Source organism: Physeter macrocephalus, chromosome 6 (genome assembly GCF_002837175.3).
Source record: "Physeter macrocephalus isolate SW-GA chromosome 6, ASM283717v5, whole genome shotgun sequence".
Classification (NCBI taxonomy): domain Eukaryota; kingdom Metazoa; phylum Chordata; class Mammalia; order Artiodactyla; family Physeteridae; genus Physeter; species Physeter macrocephalus.
Window position 1 is genome coordinate 75,211,064 of NC_041219.1, and position 12,951 is coordinate 75,224,014.

A 12,951-nucleotide genomic window follows, 5' to 3' on the forward strand; every position below is an offset into this window, starting at 1 on the left:
TTAAATATCAGGAGGCTGTTACCTAAAGTGAGGTGTGTTTCTTTTGCCAAAAAGACAGCCTACATGGTTAAGTGTATGGGCTGAGTTCAAACCTAGCTTCTGCAACTTAATATGCGTGTGACCTTGGGAAAGTTACCGAGTTTCTCTTTGCCTCTGTGAGATTGATAACAGCACGTACTACAAAGGCGTAAGGAGTGTACAAGAAGAGATGCAGGGTGCTGAGAACAGGGCCGGGCACATAGCGAGTATAATCAGTCAAGAAAATATCAGCTCTTGTTATTTAAAGAAAAGTTGCTTTAACTTGGAATTTTATAAAATCTAAGTAGTTTAGATGCTCTTCTAATGACTCATCAGAAAATTAACGTGCAAGATAATAAAAGCCAGTTTGGCATATTAATTATTATACTTGTGAGTGTCTTATTCTTCCTATTAGATTATAAACTCTTATAGAGTAAGTCCTAAAAGTGTTGTAGAAGACACACGTGCACCTAACAGTGTCTTGCACATGTATTAGTCATTGGGTAATATTTACTGAATGAATTAGTTCAAATCCATCACTTAGGTACTCATCATGCATTAGGCATTGTGCGAGGGATGAAGTACACAAAGGAGTAGAGCATGTCCCTGTGCACAAGGAGCTTACGTTCTGATGGGGAAGATACACACATATTCTATGGTAACACAAATTAGACTCTGGCAAGTACCACCATGGAAATGTGTTTACTCGCTCCTTCATCACAATCAATCATTCAGCAAATGATTGTGTAGCGTTGACTTGGCACCAGGCCCTGTGCTAGGAAAGGAGATATATTAGTGAACAGAGGGATACGGTCCTGGTCCTTACCTTCTAGAAGCTAAGTGCTATGGGAGTACAGATAAGGGACTTCTCCATTCTGACCTTGATGTTGGAGAAGGATTCCCATAGGAGGTAATGTTGAGGAGTAGAATTACTTTTGGCAGCGGTAAGGAGGAAAGGGCATTGCAGGAAAGGAGAACAGTCTACAGCACTGTGAGAATAGATGATGTCTTTGAGAAACAGTTACCAGGTCGGTGTTGCCGGCCCTCAGGACACTTGGAAAGACCTCCTATGAGGTTCTTACAGTTCGAGAGACTGTGTTTTTTCCTCCTTGTGGTGGCAGCATTTACTACTGTGCCCAATATATATAGAGGTTCAATATATTTGTTGAATAAATATTTGAAGTAGGGAAACATAAGATTTGAGTGAAAAAATGAGATGTAGATGGCAAGGTTCTGAGAGTACCATGCTCACCCGTTTGGATTTATCCTGAAGCCACGAGTGGGTTATCAGTGTTTTGAGTAGGAGCGTGAAACTCTCAGATGAATGAAAATACAGAGAGGGAGACAATGTATGTTGAAAACCAGAAAGGAGCCATTCTTCAAACATAAGGTTTGTATATGCTGTACACTGAAAGTATTAAAGTGGAGACGAGCCATCTGTGGGGGACGTCGTGTAGAAGATTCTTTCACTCTACTGAGTGGGAGTTTGGATCAGATGGCACTTCTACACCCCACACTAAAGACTTCACTTGGCTTCTGAAGAACTAACTCTTTTCTTAGAGCCACTGGAAATAAGCTCATTGTTCTGTAACGTTTTACACCTTCCTATTTTCTATGCAATCAAAAGGCACTGATCTTTTTAAAGAATAGAGTCCTTTAAAAATAACATGACTAATGAATTCAGGGAAAGGTCTGGATAGTAGAACCTCCCCTTGTACTGTTTTATGCAAATTAATAGAAAGGCCTATAACAATTGAATGCTCTGTTGGGTAGTGAAACTGGTTCATTTTTCAGGTTACCAGAAAATGGGATGATTTTAGCTCTAAGCACGATACTTTTGTATCAGGAGCCTTGGGCGAGGGCTGGCCAGGTAGAAGGATTGAGCAATGAGCTTTATTGCACCTTATTTTTAAGCCTTATTGTGTCTCACCTGTGCAGGGCCTAGCCCAGAAATTCTGAGCATGAGGTGTCAGCAGCGGCCTTAGCTTCTTCAAGTTCCCTCTTTCTCTCATCCCAACTTCCCTTTCTTCCAATTAACATGTATAGAGAAAACCCTCAAGAATCTGTCTTCTCCACATACCCTTTCTCTGCCCTAGTAAGACTAGAAGTTCACAATGAGATGTCATTGTAGATATTTGCTTTTCGCTCAAGACACACAATGCCTGTAATCTCTCACAGGAAGAGGAGCTGACGGAGACCACACAGTCCATTCAGAACAGAAGACAACGCAGCTCTGATGCAGAGCACCCTTGCTAGCCAAGAAAGTCATCTCATCTAATACTGATGGATTTGTTCACGTAGAAATTGTGAAAATGAACTTCAACTCCCTGTTTCAACTTTTCTCTATTTAGAAATTGTATAAAAAGAAACACATTTACACCAGTGGGGTAGGAAATGTAAATAGCTATGAAAACAGATTAAATACAGATAGAAAAAAATCTCCAGCAAACATAGTAAATTTTCCTAATTTAATTTTACTCTACAACATTGAATGAGAGGTAGACAAATGTGAAACCAGAAACAAATTGTGCAGCTTTCCAGTTTAAAACTAAAGACCCTCACTTGTTTCTCCAAGTTCTATCCTTCAATTGTACCAGTGTGCATAGTATACAGAGATGCATAGTATATAGAAAATGCAGCTTTAGAAATGACTAGAACCGGGTAAATTCAGAGGAGCTTTTACTATGTGATTATAAATACATTTCTCTTGGTCTAAAACATCGTATTAAAGGAAGATTTAATCTGTGCACTATTATCTTTTTGGTTAAGACTGTTATTTTTAAATGAACTATTTGGGTCTGTGTTGGTGGTGCTTCCAATCAAACTTATTAATGTCACGATGAAAACCATGTCAGGTGGCACTTCAAGACTTACAGGAGTCCTAGCTTAGAACAAAACTGTGGCCTCAATTGTTGTTGCAGGCTCATTCCAGGAAAGCCCATTCCCCAGCCTGCCTGGAGTCCTCTTTGCCCCCTCTGTGGCCTCTGCCCAGATGCTGCTCCCCACCCCTCCCACTTCCTTTGGGTGGGAGGGGCTCCTCCTGGAGCACTCCCCACAGGAATCCCTGTCCCAGGGAGCAGTGCTTTCCACCTTGGAAATAGCCTTGTTCTTGCAGAGCCTGCTGGCTCTACTCCTCTTACTTTAGGCTAAGAGCCTTGAACTATCTCCAAGCAACCTGGTAAACTGATGTGCTCACAGGTCCCCATGTGTCATCCTCCCAGGTAACCGTATTGGCATTGTAATATGTGCCTCCTAGAAACTTAATTCTGGGCAGTGACTAATGGATGTGGGGAGAGGGTGCTGAGTATCAGCCACTGTGGGGAGATATTTTGGATCAAAAGCCTTCAAATAAAATGTTTCTACCTTTTTTTGCTTGGTTTTAGACCTGTTATTGCCCAAAACCAGACTGAAAAGGAAATTTCTACAGTGGAATGATCTTTTGTAACTGTGGTCATTTCTGTAGAGGACCTTTGGCCATCATCATTCCCAGCTCTAGCGTTGGTGGATCTACCTTGCCCTTCTGTCCATCACAAAATGGATTTGTCAACCAAATTATTGGACAGGTATCAACACAAAACCACTGGGGTAACTGCTTTTCATTAACACCCTGGGATGGATTTATATTAGGCTTTTAATGAGGTCAAAAATCCCAGCCTCTGATTACCTATCTCCTGGTGTAACTCTTCCACCTAAATGGATTTCAGTTTTCCTGGGGTTTTATTAAAATTGTTAAGCTTGTATAGCAGCTAATAATTCTAGTTTGTGGGAAGGAATTAAGTGGCTTATGTTGTACCTGGCAGTAGTACATTTGGAAATAAAAGCAGACTCAAAGCACTCTGGTTAATCTAGGAAAACGAGCCTCCTTCCCCAGTTGGTATGCCTTCTGCCTTGGCAGACTTTTTCCTGATGCCAGAACTTGATCTTAGGGGTTTTTTTGTTTTTTTTTTTTTCGTCTTTTTCCTCCTTCTTTTGTTGTTGTTTTCTTGGAAGAATGAACTAAACACTATAGTCATGGCAATTTTCCTGTATTGAATTAGGGTTGTGCTTTTGTTCTTTCTGAGCTCCTTTGATCTGGATGTTTGGGCTGCCCTTGGGGTAAGGGCTGAGTAGACGCAGCACACACAGCAATGCTCTGTGGGATGCTACCTGTCCCCGCACCGCCTTGCTCACTCTTCCTGAGATATGAATGTACGCTTCGCATGGGACCCACACTCTTAAGCTCACTATGAGAAAAAAGACATAGTCGTCATAGAGCAGTACAAGCTGAGCCTATTCCGAGCAGCATGGTAATTTGGACTGCAGCTGCTACAGTTATGGCTAAATCTTACCAGATGACAGGAGAAAAACTAAGTTAAAATAAATAGACTTGAGCCCATGGATCCTTGCTGAGAATAATGGATTACACAAGGGGCGCTATTTACAGACTCGAAATGCTAATAAAACTTTGGCTACAAGCGTGGTACTTCCTTAGTTCATTTCGGTCGTGAATTCGTATTCTTTGCAAATCTTCGTATGAAGTACAATAAATAGAAAGGCCAGTTCTTAGGAGAGCAACATTGCACATTATATCAGGAGACTTGAGGGATTAGCAGAACTTCTGTTTAGGAAATGACTTTGTAGTTTGGAAAACAGACACCAAGGCTTTCATGAATAGGTCATCGGTGTAAATTCAGCACAGCCAGTGGTGGATAAATGTCACTACCCGTACGGCTTGAGTCTTTTGGACATGTCTCTCACTTCTAGCCTTAGAGGTAAGTACACGTTGGCTACGATGTGCTGTAGTGCCAGGGTTGCGAGGAAAAGGAAGGGAAAAACTAACTTTGGTTCTAGTAATCAAGCCACCTCCCCTTCATAGCTTTCATCTGATTTGAAAAACACATTAACATTATCTTATCACCACTTTATAGATAAAGAAAATGCACTCCAAAGAGATTAAGCAACATTCCCAAGTTCACGTAGCTACCTGGCACAGACACAGTCAAACCTGAGGTCCCCAGATGCCTACCTTGGTTCTGTCCAAATCAAGTGTCGTATAGTGTTTCTTCCCCTGTTCCAAACTTTTCAACTTATGGGTTGATCCAGATCTATGAAAACCCTAGTGCTTTTATCAGGAATCTATGAATCCATTGGTGTACCAAACATGCCTATGGCTTGAAAATCTCTTCCTCATATATGCATTGTTATTTTTCAAATGTATATAGATGTTTTTATGATTAGTTAAAATAGAAATTCATTTAAATGTTTCTTCATACCTAGTAGTAGCAGCTGATTATGTATTTTCCTAAATAACACACATTGAAAGTACAGCCACAGTTGTGCATCGGGGAAGGGAGTGTGTGTTCACGACTGATTTTTAAATTAAAGAATGGTCTTCATGGGCTTCCCTGGTGGCGCAGTGGTTGAGAGTCCGCCTGCCGATGCAGGAGATACAGGCCGGGAAGATCCCACATGCCGCGGAGCGGCTAGGCCCCATGAGCCATGGCCGCTGAGCCTGCGCGTCCGGAGCCTGTGCTCCGCAGCGGGAGAGGCCGCAACAGTGAGAGGCCCGCGTACCGCAAAAAAAAAAAAAAAAAAAAAAAAAAAAAAAAAAAGTCTTCATATGCAAAAACATTGAGGATCACTGATCTGATCTAGTATAGGTTATTTTGTTGCATCTTTTTCTTTCTCTTTGTTGCTCAAATTAGTGGATTGTATATTACAAGGAGGAGGTTACATTTCTTTCATCCTCCTTTCGTACAAATTCCCCCCAATGAACAATGACTAATCAGTCATGCTACAAGCATGGGGGAGGAACTAGGAAACAGACTATGAAAGAGAAAATTCTCCATGTCCCTTGTTAGCAATCAGAAATATCTGCTGGAGAAAGTATACACCAGACAAAAACTCACAGTATCTTTCAACATTCTCAGTCACCAAGTGTCTTCATACCTGAGCATCAAGTCCCACCCTGCAGCCTCTGATCACAAACAGGAAACAGAAGGAGGGCCCAAGAGAGATGCAAACAATCTCTGAAACAAACAAATAAATAGAAACTTAATAGGTAGGGAGATAAATAATTTATGAACATACGCCCGAGTGACTTGGTGAGGCTGTTTTTTTGTAACTTGTCCGTGTTGGGCAGTCATAAAAAAATTTAAAAAGGCGTTGAGTCTCTTGAAGTATTGGAAGGCCAAAAAAATCTTTTTTAAAAAAAATCCAACATTTTGAAGCGAGGAACTCTAAGTGGTAATTTGGGTGTGTTGCATTGGACAAAGACGGGAGAAACCTGCTACACCCAGAAATCAGCTTAAAACATGTCTAAGGACACCCACACACATAAAAGACATCAAGAAAATCTCCGAGGGCTTCTCTGGTGGCGCAGTGGTTGAGAGTCCGCCTGCCGATGCAGGGGACACGGGTTCGTGCCCCGATCCGGGAGGATCCCACATGCCGCGGAGCGGCTGGGCCCGTGAGCCGTGGCCGCTGAGCCTGCGCGTCCGGGGCCTGTGCTCCGCAACGGGAGAGGCCACAACAGTGAGAGGCCCGCGTACCACAAAAAAAAAAAAAAGAAAAAAGAAAATCTCCGAGGAAAAGTGACAGTGTTCTCCAAGACTGTTGGAAGAAATAACCACACTTCCTGATATTCCTCTTCAGTTGGGTATGGCATCTTTTAGATCCAAATCCATAAGTGGGTGAGAGCGAAAAAGCAACCAACCGACCCATTACCTTGCATCGGGGGTTTAAACCACCATCCCACCTGGAGCCTCTTTTTACCTAAATACCACTCTGATTTGAACTTGCTTCCTTATCTCAACACAATATTTCACTGGACACTACCTTTCAGCAAATGATGGTGGGGTAGTTTGTTCCTCTATCCCTGGCATAAAGGGGCAAAAAGGCTTTGAAGTTCATGGGAATTTCAGATACCAGGATGTTGGTCTTTTAAGAACATTTCTCGTTTGTTTTCCTTTAAGATGGCAGGGTACTGTCAGTCTTGCCCACTGCTTAATCCCCAGCACCCAGAACACTTGTCAGGCCCTGGTATATACTAGGCGCTCAATAAATGCTTTGTTGAGTGGATGAATGAATCCGTCTCAGTCACACATCTCTTAAAAATGCAGGGGAGACCTGGCAACAATTTGTGAGAATGGGCTGGCTTCCGCTGGCATCCTCTTCAGCTGCAGAAAGGATAACTACTTGCCAACACTGCTTGATTCATATCAGCCTCTCATCATGAAGACTGTCATCTTGCCTCTTTGGCCAGGGACCAAATTACCTGAGATTAATTAATCAAATAGTTGTGAAGTGAATATTAGGTGTCTGATATGGGGCTCTCATGAGCTCTCACATCCAGTCTCTTGCCTTGGTGGGCTTGAAGAGACAGCCCAGAAGAATCTGAGTTTGATTCTGTACTGAAAACGTTTGTGTAGAACTAAAGTCATGATTTTCTTGTATTTAGATATATCTACCAAATCAAAACCATCCCATCAATTATGGATAACTTAATTTACTCTTATATTTTGTTATCTTTTCTAAAGTAGTTTTATCATGGGTGTATTTTTCTAATCAGAAAACAAAGTGAAAACATTACCCACTCCACCTTGAATTTCAAATAGGATGTGGCATTTGGAAGGCATGACCTAATTCTCTTCTTTCAGGGCCCGAATAGCATATCCGGCTATATCGCAGGGAAGTAAAACAACATGCCTTGTGAATGAAAGCAAGAAATGTGATCACTTTAGCAACTGGCCTGAATTGGCATTTGTGACAATTGTTCTGGCTTCCAAATCTGTCAGGGTCTATGGCCACACTAGCCATTTTAGTAAAGGAAAAAAATGCTATATTTTATAGAAATTCCAAGTTTCAGAAAAAATGCCTGAGAGCAGATACAGTATAACACCTGACTACGTAAAGTACATTTCCAAGGCATTATGGTGTTAGTGAAAAGAGTAAGGTTTCTGGGAGTATGTGTTTGAATCCTGACTTTCTTATTTACTGCCCTGTGACTTTGGTAACAGTTATTTTAGCTTAAGTGTACTCATCTGAAGAGAGGGCATACTGTTACTTTCTTTGCATAATTATAAGGATGAGATGCAATAATACACATGAAGTACCTATGACAAAACTCGGACTGCTGTAGGCACTGAATATATGTTCCTTCTTTTTGACTCTATGAGCGTGTTCCAGATCCCAGGGGAGACGTGCCTGGGTTGTATGATGCCTCCTTAAGGAGGGCAGATAATTGGAAATCTTTGCCTTCATTTAGTAACTTGAAAACTAACACTAAAAACTGACTAAGGTATTTTGAAGCCTCATCTCTGTGTATGTGAAAGAGATATTCAGTAATGGTTCAAATGGAATACATTAGTTTTTCATTTCTCCTCAAGACTACTCTAATTAACCTTTAATTCATAAAGACTTAACCTTTAATTACAGGAGAAGGACCAGCCCACAGTTTCAGCTTCCACCTCTACTAGACTGAGGAGGAGATGCATTAGAAAACCTGATAATCCTGTACGCTCTGCCAGGGAAATGCAAAGGAAGAGATCAATTAACTTAGTTTCTGATTAGATACATTTATGCTTGCTCTTTAGCCCATTGACATGATGCTAAATGGAAGAAAGTTCACAAATATTTTAGTAAGCTAAGACCAAAAAACTCCTCCTATTTTCAAGTGAACTTAAAAGGGAATCAAAGATATTATAAAAATTGGTGGGGGAGGAGCTGAGTGAATAAATCTGGGGTGTCAAAAATATGAGTTTATGAGAAAGTTCAATCAAAGAGGCAATTGTTTAAAAGTAAGATTTTTTTCAATTTGCAAATGAATCAGAAATAGAATTTCTCAATTTTAGTTCTCTTGAAGTTTTTTAATGTGTTGGCATTTGTTTTTGTTCCTCAGAATCTGGACCCCTTCTGGTCAGGGTGCAGATTTCGAGGGTTGAAACATCTGACTGAGGCCCAGCCACTGGATCCCCCATGGGGACCCAGAATTTTGAAGGGGAGGTGCAAAGACCCAAAAACAGTTTAGAAATTATTCCCAGGGGCCGAAGTTGCTGTTGTCTAGTGTAGTGGTGTCCAGCTGTAGCCGTGGTGGAGGTATCTGTCGAGACGTTTTACACAGATTCTTCACCTGGATTGCTTCATGGGTTTCCATGGTTCTAATTTCTTTGGATCTGGCCTTTTCCCCCCAAACTTTTGTTGTCCAGCCTTTCTATTGATTGTGGCCTCTAAATTATATATACTTCTAGTAATTTCCTTTCTTGCTTAACTAAGTCAAAATGTATTTTTATTGTTTGAAACCAAGACCTGACTAATACATACTGAGGTTTTGAAAATTACATTTACACCCAACTTTTTAAGAATACATGTTTTGTGAGGAAAATCCACTTATGTTTAAGTATTAAGGGGATATAAAGAGAGCAGACAGAACGAAGTGAAGTTCACCTGTAAGGACTTGCCAGATGTACATTGTAAAAGAGTTTGGAAGGCACCAGTAGGTATGGATTAGTCTGGAGAGGGTGGGAAGGCAGGGCAGGTTGTAGGCATATCAGTTATATCCAGCCTGACTCTAACTCATGAGGACATGAGCCTTCTTTAAAAGAAGCAACTCTTTTAAAAGAGAAATGAGAGCTGCTGCATGTCCTTAGAAAGAGATCTCCAGTCTGACTGGTTGGGTGTCATTTCCTACTCAGCTGTCTTTGCAATAATCTCACCAACTACCACTCAATTTCAAATCTCCCATCCCCGGGAAACACAATAGAAGGCGGAAGTTGGCCAACTCAAAAGAAACACCTGGAGACCAACAACATCTTTTTTCAATTATGCTTTTGACTTGGACAGGGAGTGAAAATTCCACTGAGGGCCCAACAGGTGATCTCCTTTGGGCTATGGACAAAGGCCACATGCTTGTGCAACTAGTTAAGCTACCTGTTTTGTGTCCCAGCCAAACATAATACGCTACCTATCTGAATAGAAGACGGTGAGTCATGCAGCCTCAGAACACAGAGACGATGTGTATCTGTGCCTGTGTGTGTAATCTGTCCATGATCACGAAATACTATTACTCGCTTTCTGAAAGGTAATTAAGCATCATGTCCCTAAGGGCTTGGGAGAATCCCTCAAAACTGCTAGGAGAAATCATAAAGTATCAGGCCTTACAGTACCACTAAGAATGAGAATTTCTATAGATGTCTAAAACATTGGACCCTCCTGGCTCTTTAGCAGTGGGGGTACACAGAGCCATCTGGAGGGCACTAGGCTTACTTCCTCCTTGGCGTTTGTGTTGTGGTCCTCAGCAGCTGTCAATACCTTGAGTCAAGCTGCTTAGGACTGGGAACAAAGGATTTTTGTTTGAATCTTAAGATTTTTAAGATATAGAAATGGTAACTTCAAGTGATGACAGGGCACGCGATTGCTGTTGAAAGTCAACAGGAAACTTCGAGAGCATACACTAGAGTCTTTGCTTTCCTGTTTCTCTTCACTATGTATCCTGTTAACGGGTGGATGAAAACTTTGATGTCAAGGTATTCAGGAGTGTTTAAGCATACAATAGGCTGTGTGTTTAAGAAATTGGTTAGTTCCTCTACTCTGTGTTAAGTTTCTCTAAACTTTTACTTTGTTATAATTTCAAAATTATATAAAAGTTGCAAAAAATAGTATAAGGAACTCATATAGACCCTTATCCAGATTCACTGATTGTTTATATTTTGTCCTATTTGGTTTATCATTCTCTCTGTGTCTTTCCTCTCTCTACATGTATGTATGTATGTATTTATATATGTTTATATACAGAGAAAAAAACATACACATACATACAGAGAGAGAGAGAGAGAGAGAGAATAATTTTATTTCTTGATTTGCACCTATCCCTATTTATTTCCTAAACTATTTGAAAGCAAGTTGGAGGCATTATGCCTTTTTAAGCCTAACTATTTCAGGGTGTAAGAAGAATATATCCTATATAATCATAATACAGTTATCCAGTTCAGGAAAATTAACATTAATATGAAACTTTTATCTAATCTACTACCCATATTCCAATTTTTAATTGTCCCATTAGTATCCTTTACAGTATTTTTGCCTACCATACAGAATCCAGTCCAGCATCATGTGTACAGCACTTAGTGTCCCGTGTCTTTAGTCTCCTTTAATCTGTAATCATTTTGCAGGTTTTATCTTTCTCGACCTGGATATATTTGAAGAACCTCTGCATTACTCTTATAAGTAGGTGTACCTACTTCTGTTCTCTTAATGTCTCCAATTCTCATTGCTAAGTTCCTGCTGCATATTTCAACCATTGACCCTTTGGCTCCCTTATCTCTATTAATCTTTTTGATTCCTATTTCTTCCTTCTCTCCATCCTGTAATCAGATTTTCTGCACTCCTAATAGAAAGAGAGGAAATTGTTCCATCCGGGTACTAAAATACAATAGCAGGCTCCAAAACAGTCCATGAGCTTACGTGGACTCAGTTGTCTTACTCTCTTCCTTTAATGGATCAAATGACTTAAGGTACAGTAGTTCTTTAAAGTACAGAAGTTTATCTCTCAAGAAAATCTAGCACAGTTTGTACAGAAGCCTGGCTTTCTCTCTGACACCCATTTGTAAAGATTTCAACAATTAGACATGTTACAGATGTGTATTCCAAAAATTATTTAGGATTCAATTGGGATAAATTTCTAAATATCAGGTAAATGCAACCACTCAGACATTCTGGATCTTCACTTCTTTACACTGAATAAATAAGGAAAGGCTCCTGACTTAGTTCCCATGAGTTTTCTCCTGAAGCAATTTCTCTTCTTGGAAACACTTGAGAGAAGGGACAGCTCTATCTAATCTGGGTCCAAACGATCAGCATTTGGCATTTCTCATCCTCACTCCATATTTTCTTGAGTACAATGATAACTCTGGCAGCTGGTTCTGGGCAACATGCAAGATTCAATTCACCATTCCAGGGTCAGTAAACGGGAGAATCATACATAGAGATAAACTCTTAATAATTACCCTTGTTTCTGTGAAATTTGAGTGAGATCAAGATGTTCAGGGTCAAATTCAAAGCTCTTCGGCATTAACTACAGTCTCTGTGAGGAGTGGGACTCAGTGCTCTGCGTGGGGAGCCCTGATTTCTACTCAAGACCGAAACTTTCTGAGTAGTCTGGGCAAGTTACTTTTCCTCCTTAATTTCTTCCTCTGTAAAATGGGAATAATTATATCACAGAGATAATCTATGAAACGGCTAGAAAAGTGGCAGCAAAGACCCAAGCACAGCAATCATAAATATCCAATCAGGGCTGTCTATCATTTATGAGTTTTACTGCGAACCACTGACCCTGTTTCGCAGAGAATGGCTTACTGTTCACCTCTGTTTATTTAAAACCACCTCGGAAAGAGATGATAATGGACAATGCCTCTAGGTTTTTGCTGTCAAAGATCCTGGATTAAGCAGCAGTATTCAGAGTACAGACTGGCATTGTGATGAAACTGGCCTCTCTGCTGTTTGGTAAAAAGATGAGACTTATAAGCACTCAGCACAGAGAGGAGCCTTGTCTGGGCTGGCATATGCTGTCTCCCCCTCTCCCCAGCCTGCAAATGTGATCCTTGGTTGCATCGCACATGGTGGGAGGGCACACGTGCGCATGCATGTCACACACACACACACACACACACGTTCACTCCATTCACCACGTACCAAATATGGCCTTTCGTTCAGTCCCTCACTGCATCTCCTTCCAACTGCCCCAGCCCACCTGCCACCCATTCTACCTCTCTGCGCCCACAAGCTGTCTGGTAGCAACCATGTGTGAGCCTTCCCCTCTTCTCTCTCCAGTTAAACATAGCCCGCTCCGGTCTTACCCCTGCAGAGTCTTCTTCCAGAAGATTCTAAACTAATCTGTTCTAATGAAATTATGAACAATATTGGCTTTATGTGTTTCCCCTTCTCTTGCCTGATTTCAAC